This window comes from Octodon degus, unplaced genomic scaffold, assembly GCF_000260255.1.
Source record: "Octodon degus isolate 3935 unplaced genomic scaffold, OctDeg1.0 scaffold00033, whole genome shotgun sequence".
NCBI classification, from domain to species: domain Eukaryota; kingdom Metazoa; phylum Chordata; class Mammalia; order Rodentia; family Octodontidae; genus Octodon; species Octodon degus.
In genome coordinates this window covers 11322615-11331112 of record NW_004524609.1, presented here as the reverse complement: position 1 = coordinate 11331112, position 8498 = coordinate 11322615, and the positions used below count along the sequence as shown (strand labels likewise).

Below are 8498 nucleotides of genomic sequence, written 5' to 3'. Positions count from 1 at the left end.
AATATTTTTAAGAATTTGTCAGTATAAAATGTTTTATTTTTTAAAGTCCATCCAGGTGTGGTGGTGCAGGCCTATAATCCCAGCACTCGGGAAGCTGAGGCAGGTGGACTGCTGAGGGTTTGAGACCAGCCTAGCCTACAAAGTGAGTTAAAAGTCAAACTGAGCTGCATAGGGAGACTCTATAGCCAAGATGACATTGATGTTGCTCTAAATGTCTCTGTATGGTAGGTAATATCTGGATTTCAGGGTAAAGGGGTGCTGGTATAATAATTCTGTGGCCCTGTTCCAAAGAACTCGGCTCTGGGCTAAAGAACCTGCACTATCCTGTCCCATACAAACTGAAGTAGCTGGACCCTGGGATAGAAGAATAGGCCAATAATTAGTAACACCAGAGGTTATCTCTGCAACCAAGTGACCCACTAGAATCAACTGGGAAATCCTTCCACAGAAAGTAGAAACACAGGAAGACGAGGTCATAGAATGCCTCCAGAAACTCCTAACTACTACAGGCCAATACAGAGGGTATTAGGTCCCAGTCTGAAAAGGAAAAATTTGAAGTAACAAAACAGTTGCATAGCAAACTCAAAGACGATGCAACTGAAAAGATAATCCCAATGAAACTATTGATCCGTAAGCCTAGAGAGGACAGTAATAAAATTTAGTAGAGCTAAAGAAATAGGTGAGAAACATGAATGTGAGCATACAAATGAATGAGAGTTCACAAAAGGTTCCAAACAGAATTCCAGGAGATTAAAAATGGGCTTGAAAGTATGGGCAACAGATGTGCCCCATGCAAGGACAGATTATTAGATCTAGAAAACAGGGTTGCAGTTAGTGATTGGTTAATGAGAGGTACATTAAAAACAACAAGGAACATGAAAAATGGATCCAATAGTTGTTGGATGTCAAAGAAGATTGAAATAAGAGTGACGGGAATTAGTAAAAGACCAGAAAAGAAGACAAAGGGCATAAAAACTGTGTTTATAGGCATAATAGAAAAAATATTTCCACACATGTAAAAAAAAAATTCAACATTATGATAACCTCTTGAAGACCCTAGAATTAATAACCAAATAGAGCAGTGTAACAAGATACAAGATAAACACATATATTGTTCATATTTATTAACAATGAGCTCACTGAGAAGCAAAAGGGAAATAATGCCACGTGAAAGAACATCAAAAAATTAAGTACTTAGGAATTAATATAACTAAGGAAGTAATAGATTTCTGCACTAAAAAGTACATCACTCTTAAAAGCAAAATTGAAGACAACATGAGAAAATCTAAAAGTTTTCTATTCCCTCTTCCTTGATAGGGGAACCAATGTAATCAAATTAGCTACAGTTCTGAAACTGCTAAATAAATAATGAATAACATAATAAAATCCTAATCAATATACCAACAGCATTCCCCCCCTCCCCACAGATCTACTGAAATTAATTCTAGAACTTATATGGAAACAGAAGAGACCCAGGATAGCAACACCGATCTTGGGTAACAAAAGCAAAGCAGGACATATCACAACCCCAGATTTGAAGTTATGCCACATGCCACGCTGGCCCTGACCCTGGTGCACTGACCCAGCCATGGAGTCCAGGAGTGGTGGTGCGTGCCTGTATTCCCAGCACTGGGGAGCCTGAAAACTGGAGGATCACTATGAGTTTGAGCAGAACAGTGGGACTCTGTACCACATACATTAAAAAAAGAAGAAGTTATACAACAAAGCTACCATGTTTGAAGCAACATGGTACTGACACATGCATGTGGGTCCTCAAAATAGAATAGAGGAAACAGAAATCATCCTACACACTCATTTGATCTATGACCAGGGCCTAAAACATGCCTTAGAGGAAAGACGACTTCTATAATTAACAGTGTTGGAAAAATTGGATACCCACATGTAGAATATTGAATCTAGATACATATATTTCAACATGTACTAAGCTAAAATAAAAATGGATTCAATAATTAAATGTCAAATCAGAAAATAATTTCTGGAAGATAAAATAAGTAGAACTCTTGAACATGTAGGAGTAGGCAAGCATTTTCAGAACAGAATCCCTGTGACACAAGAATTAATAACAAGAATCAACAAATGGGATCATATCAAAATAAAAGCTTCTGAACAGCATAGGTAATAGTCAACAGGGTGAAGAGCCAATCTACAGAATGAGAAGAAAATTTATCTATCTATTTCTTGTGCAGAGCATTGTATCTAGAATACAAGAAGAACTCAAAAACGTAGTAAAACAAAAAGTCTGAAAAATATATTGACAAATCACATTTTAAGAAATGCTACGTACTTCTGAAAAGTAGGCGAACTGACAATTGATCACAATATAATTATATATTTCCAGAAAAAAATTAAAATTCAAAGCCAGTTAACAGGGTGTCTATCTGGGGTCTAGGCTCTTTGTACCTTAAGACAATGTCACTTCAATGACTATGTGGCTTCCAAGGTGTTACGGTTTGTGTCTGGTTGTCCCCCCAAAGCCTCATGTAATTATGGGCCAGAAGCAGCTGGAGGAACAATGGAGTGGCTTGAGAGGCGGGGCCTGAGGACCAGGATGGGGCTCGAGGGGCTGGGCCAGTGAGGCGCGAACCTTTAACTGGCTAGCCTGTGCTTTCTCAGAGAGGTGGAGAGGGTCATCCTGGACACGGCAGTGCCCCAACCTGTCCTTCAGTGTCTTGAAACCTCCAGTAACTGTGAGCTAAATGAAGCTTTCCTTCCCTTACTTTGAGTGTTGGGTATGTGTCCCAGCAAAGAGGGAAAAGTAACTAATACACAAGGAAACCTCACAGTGACAGACGAAGGTTGGGAGACCCAGCAGTGTTACTGCCTCCCTTGTAAGAGATACACTTCCTTCTGTTCTCTGAACAGAGCTCCCCACTTGCCCTGTCCCCAGCGCCGTGGAGAGAGATGAGGAATTCACAGCGCCCAGGCACATTTGATGGGCTCTGCCTGTAGCTGCCTCTCTGCTGTGCCTTCCAGTCTCTTGAGGCCTGCTCTGACCCTTTCCTGTACTCCACCTCCCAAGATCTGCCTTATCAACCAGAGGTACGTCAATAGTCATGTCATAGACATGCCAAGTCTATCAGAGTCTCTCAGAACTTTCTTCAGACATCATTGCCATCTCACCTTATTCACACCAGATCCTAGGGGTCTTCAGGCAGCGTGCCATGGTGAGTCACTTCCTCCTCCTTTCGTGGTGGTCTGAACAAGGTCATCAAGTCACATTAATTTGACCCAATGTGGTTAATTCTATCCAATTCCATGAAGGTCAAAATTACTCATTATTTCCTCTTTAGTTGACTTCTTATCCTGCAACCATTTAAGTTTTCCGTATCTTCAAACCTGCCTGAAATCCCTATTGTCTCTATTTTGGTGTATGGATGCATATATAATTGTTACTAAAAGGCTAAATGCAAAAAATGCAGCAGATACTGTGAAAGGCAAAGGAATTATTCCAAGTGAAAGAACCATTGTGAAGAGAACAAGGAAAAAATAAGGGAGGTAATAATATGCATATATATACAGGATAGCTTGGATAATTGTGCTGCTCATTCCTTCTATGCTTCTGAGAGGAACAGTTAATGCTTAATTCTTTTGACTGATTTTGCATGCTTGTATCTTGTAATCTGAGCAACTAATTTGAAAATAACTCTATGCAATATTATACCCATTGTTGAATTCTTACCATTTTGTTTAGTGAAATCCTGTATTGTTTCTCATAGGTCTAATAGTTTTTTAAAAATACTTTTTAATTTCCTCAAAAAAAGAAAAATACAAGGAAATAAAAAGAAAAAAAATGGCTAAATGCATGTGACTAGTTTGATACAAACTCCATCCCTTTCCTTCTTAACACTTTCTGTAGTACAATTCTTCTTCCTTTGGTTCTTTCTTTTAAGAAACAATCCTCTGTCCTTGCTAAAACACATCCCTTGGTTAGTTCTTTTGATTCCATTCCATATCTTTACAGTTCATATGGTTCATTTTTGACTAACAGTCACAGACTCTCTCATATTTAAATCTCCTATTTCTGTAGATTTTTCAAGCTGTATTCATGCTGAATATTTACTTGGTCTTGACGTTTTTCTTTTATGGTGGAATGCCTTTAAGCGACTACCTATCTCTCACTTATGTTTTAAGGTCAAATTTCATAATGAAGATGCTTGTATTAAGCATGTACTAAAATAGCTATACTCCCAACCTATACAGACTCCTAGTGTAAAAACTGTTCAGATAAATGCTTAATAATGGCCTCATGTTTACCAGATCCAACTATATTTCTCTTGATATACTTTAGCTTCAGCAAAGTTTGATATTTGTTATCATTCTAAAATGCTGTTTTCTGTCACTTTTGACACACTATATGTCCAACATTTTTCCTCTGCTAGTGTTATATTCTATTTTTAGTTTTTTGGGTGATTTAATTGCCTTCCATCTGTTTTCTTCTAAGACAATGAAATTGAGTCTAAAATTTCTTTCTTTCAGATAAAATGAAAAGTATGGTCTTCATCCATGCTGGGCTTTATTTCAAACCCTATCTCTCGTAGAGGATATCATATAAAGTTTCTAATGCTTCAGAGCCTGAAGCTAAATAAAATTCCTGCCCTTTCTGGTTTTTATTTCCCTTAAACAAGTGGTCTGCAGCTAATTAGTAACAGTCTGAGTAAAATCCCTCTACTGCATCCTGAATCTTGTGACCTCTGACCCCCAAGGGAAACTTTGGATCCATGATGTTTTGATGTATGAAAAAAAAAAATCCAAATAAAATGAAATGCAAGTGAAGAGCTATTATCTGGAGTTTAGCCATCAGTTAGGTTAGCTCTTTATCAGCTCAAAATTGTTGGAGAGAGATTTGTCATGGACCCAAAGTCAAGTCTGTAGAGTTGAAAGGAAATAGAGAATTGGCTGTTGTGTTGAAATGCGATAACTGATCTATTTAATCCATGGAGAACAAGTGGAAATGCTGGTCCTCTGAGGCATTTGACAGTTTTTAATAAGAATGGCTTGGCAATATGTCTTCTTAAAAATTTCCTTTCTTACTTAAGATTCTCTTTGCTTTCAGTGTGGTCTTTGAGGAGTGATATGCTTCTTTATAATTTGTATTTTTGTCAGAATTTTAAGTCTGTGGGCTTAATTCCATTAATATTATTTAAAACAAATTGAAACTTTTAAATTTACTTTTTAAAGCAATCTATCTTTGAGTTCCAGAAAGTGTTCTTTAATCACGGAGTTCATGATTGCTTTTCTTAGATGAGTGCTGTATGCTCACCGATTGTGCTGCCAGGGCTTCCTGGTTGTTGGGCTTGCTAGGATTTAATCTGTTCGTGTGTTTTTTTCCCATCCTTGTAGATAGCTATAATTCTTAGATTGAACATCTGCCTATGCCCAGCTTTGGTCCTTTGTCTTTTTTTCCTCTTTATTGTGGAAGAACATATAACGTTTGTTTTGAAATCACTGATTCAAACTTTTGTGTGCCATTTCTACTTTTAAAAATACATCTTGAGAATCTTCACTTTGCCAATATAATTTTAGTTGCACACTAATCCCCTTATCTGTTAGGTTGTTTTGTGTGCTTCTTTTTTTTTGACCTGTTTTGTTTGACTTCATAATTTCCTTTCTTCTTAATTATTTTATCAATTCAAAAATTTTACCTTTCAGTTTCATCTTATTCTTTGATGTCACTCTGCTTGTTTACCTAAGGATTGCAACTTTTCCTTACAGAAGAAAACTTTTGTGTACTATACAGTTTGTCTTTATCCCAGAAGTGTGTCCTTTTCAAAGGCATTCTTCTCCTGAGATTTCATAAGATTTTCTCTTTCATTGGATGTCTTCCTTTTCTTTTTTTTTCATTCTTATGCTTACAGAGACATACCACACATTTATTGTCTGTAGTCAAACTTTACAGAAGTCTGTAGTGCTCTTAGCTCTGTTTCCCTATGATTGAAGATCAGGCTCCCAGTTAGGCACCCTTAAAAAGCTGAAGTTTGATCAGTTACAGCACTGCCATTCTTTTTTGTTTGTTTGTTTGTTTGCTTATCTAGGTTCAAATTATTATTGCAGACAATTATCTATGAACAATTCACTTATAGTATTTAATTTCTGTAAAATGGTTTTTTTATTTTTTTTTAATTTTATTTATTTATTTATTTGAGAGAGAGAGAGAGAGAGAGAGAGAGAGAGAGAGAGAGAGAGAGGCCAGCTCAGCCCACCAGGGGGCGCGGCTGGCTGGCATGTGGTGCTGGGGGATTGAACCGCGGTCCCCGATGCTTTTGCTAAGCTTGTTCCAAGTAGGTGCTTTAGACCACTGAGCCATCTCTCCAGCCCCTTTTTTTTTTTATTTTTTTTTAATTTTATTTATTTATTTATTTGAGAGAGAGAGAGAGAGAGAGAGAGAGAGAGAGAGAGAGGGTTTTTTTAAATATACAAAAATCTTAACAGGTAGATATTTCATACACATAAATCTGTTACGTGCTCGTACTGCCTCAGTCCACGGGCTACGTGTGTAAAGCTGATACCTTTGAAGTGGACACGTGCCCGGTCGCTGCCTACAGTGCTTTAACTATGAATCCACTGCAAGGATACCACAGATCAGTTGCCCACTGCTTCACGCACTCACCTCAATTTCACATATCTTCTTTGGGAAATACAGTGGGTACAGTCCTGGGAGAACTGGGAAGAGGGGTAGCTGTAGGAGGGACAGCCTGATTTCTTGTTTTCTAACAAGTTGTACTTGGTAGTGAAATGATAGGCCCTACTTTTGATATTGGTCGTTATTTTGTCTCTCTTAGGGAGAAGTCAAGACAGCAGGAATACAAAGTGTCCAGGCAAGATTATTTTATTCAGGCAAGATTCTTCTTTGTTATATTTATATAGCATTTTTTCTGCCCATTCAGTTCAATTCATCTTGGGTCTCATAAAGTTTCCATAAAATTCTGACAAATATTTATCCACCAATTTGGAGTTGCATATAGGAATTTGGGGTTGACAATAATAACAATGATAATAATAATAGTAATGATAATATATTACTATTATTATTTTCAAAAAGTGGATGTGCGTCTTTTTAGATTTTTTTCCTTGGAATATTGGCAGATGATATGCCAAACTGAGCAGATGTCAGTTAGAAACCAAACTGCAAGTGATATATATGACTGTCTTTATTTGTTTTTAGTTTTAAAAATGTGGGCTGAAAAAGGTCAGGAAGAGCCTCTCTTGAGTTCTTTCAAAGAAGACAGAAGAAAGGGCACTTCTTTAAAATGGCAATGGTGTCTGAATTCCTCAAGCAGGTCTACTTTATTGACAATCAAGAACAGGAATCTGTGCACACTGTGAAAGCATCCAAAGGTGTTCCTGGTCAGCCTGAGCACCTAACCCAGCTTTAATCCCTCCTCTGATGTTGGGACTTTGCACAAAGCCATTACAGTAAAAGGTGTGATGAAGCAACCATCACTGACCTGACAAAGAAGAACAATGCCCAGCATCAACAGATCACAGCAGCCTACTTCCAGGAAAAAGGGAAGCCACTGGATGAAGCTCTGAAGAAAGCCTTCACAGGTCTTCTAGAAGAAGTGGTTTTATCTCTGCTGAAAATCCCGCACAGTTTGATGCAGATGAGCTCTGTGCTGCCATGAAGGGTCTCAGAACTGATGAAGACACCCTCATTGAAATTTTGACATCAAGAAATAATAGATAAATCAGAGAAATTAATAGTCTACAGAGATGAACTGAAGAGAGATTTGGCCAAAGACATCACCGCAGACACATCTGGAAGTTTCTGGAAGGCTCTGCTTTCTCTTTGTAAGGGTGAGGATCTTTGTGTGAATGAATACTTGGTGGACACAGATGCCAGGGCCCTCTGTGAAGCCTGGAAAAGGAGAAAGGGGACAGACATAATTGTGTTCAACACTATTCTGAACACCCACAGCTACCCCATCTTGGCAGAGTGTTTCAGCTATGCACCAAGTACAGTGAGCACATGAACAAGGCTCTGGACCTGGAGCTGAAAGGTGACATCGAGAGGTGCCTCACGGCCACCATGAAATGTGCCGCAAGTGCACCTGCCTTCTTTGCTGAGAAGCTCCATGAGGCAGTGAAGGGTGCTAGAACCCATCATAAGGCGCTGATCAGGATCACGGTCTCTTGCTTGGAAATTGACATGACTGACATCAAAGTGTACTATCTGAAGATGTTTGGGAGCTCTCTGTGCCAAGTCATTCTGAGTGATACCAAGGGATATTATTGAAAAAATTCTGGTGGCTCTTTGTGGAGGAAACTAAACATTCCTTTGAAGCTCTCAAGTATTCTTAACAGAAGACTTCTGAACACTGTTCTTCATTCTGCAATGTTGGCTTAACTAGGAAGGTTGGTTGAGCAGGTTTGCAGTGTAACTACCTGCTTTCTGAAAAACAGTATAGCCCAGAAATATTTTTCTTTTTAATGTCACAACACTGCATAATTGAGATAAATTTGTTTTTAAAATATATTTT

At 38.2% G+C, this 8498-nt stretch overlaps 1 pseudogene; it reads left to right on the top strand.

Annotated features, from left to right (window-relative positions):
• Nucleotides 1-7268: 7268 nt before the first annotated feature.
• On the top strand, nt 7269-8288 carry LOC101573572 (annotated as a pseudogene).
• The last annotated feature ends 210 nt before the right edge of the window (nt 8289-8498 follow it).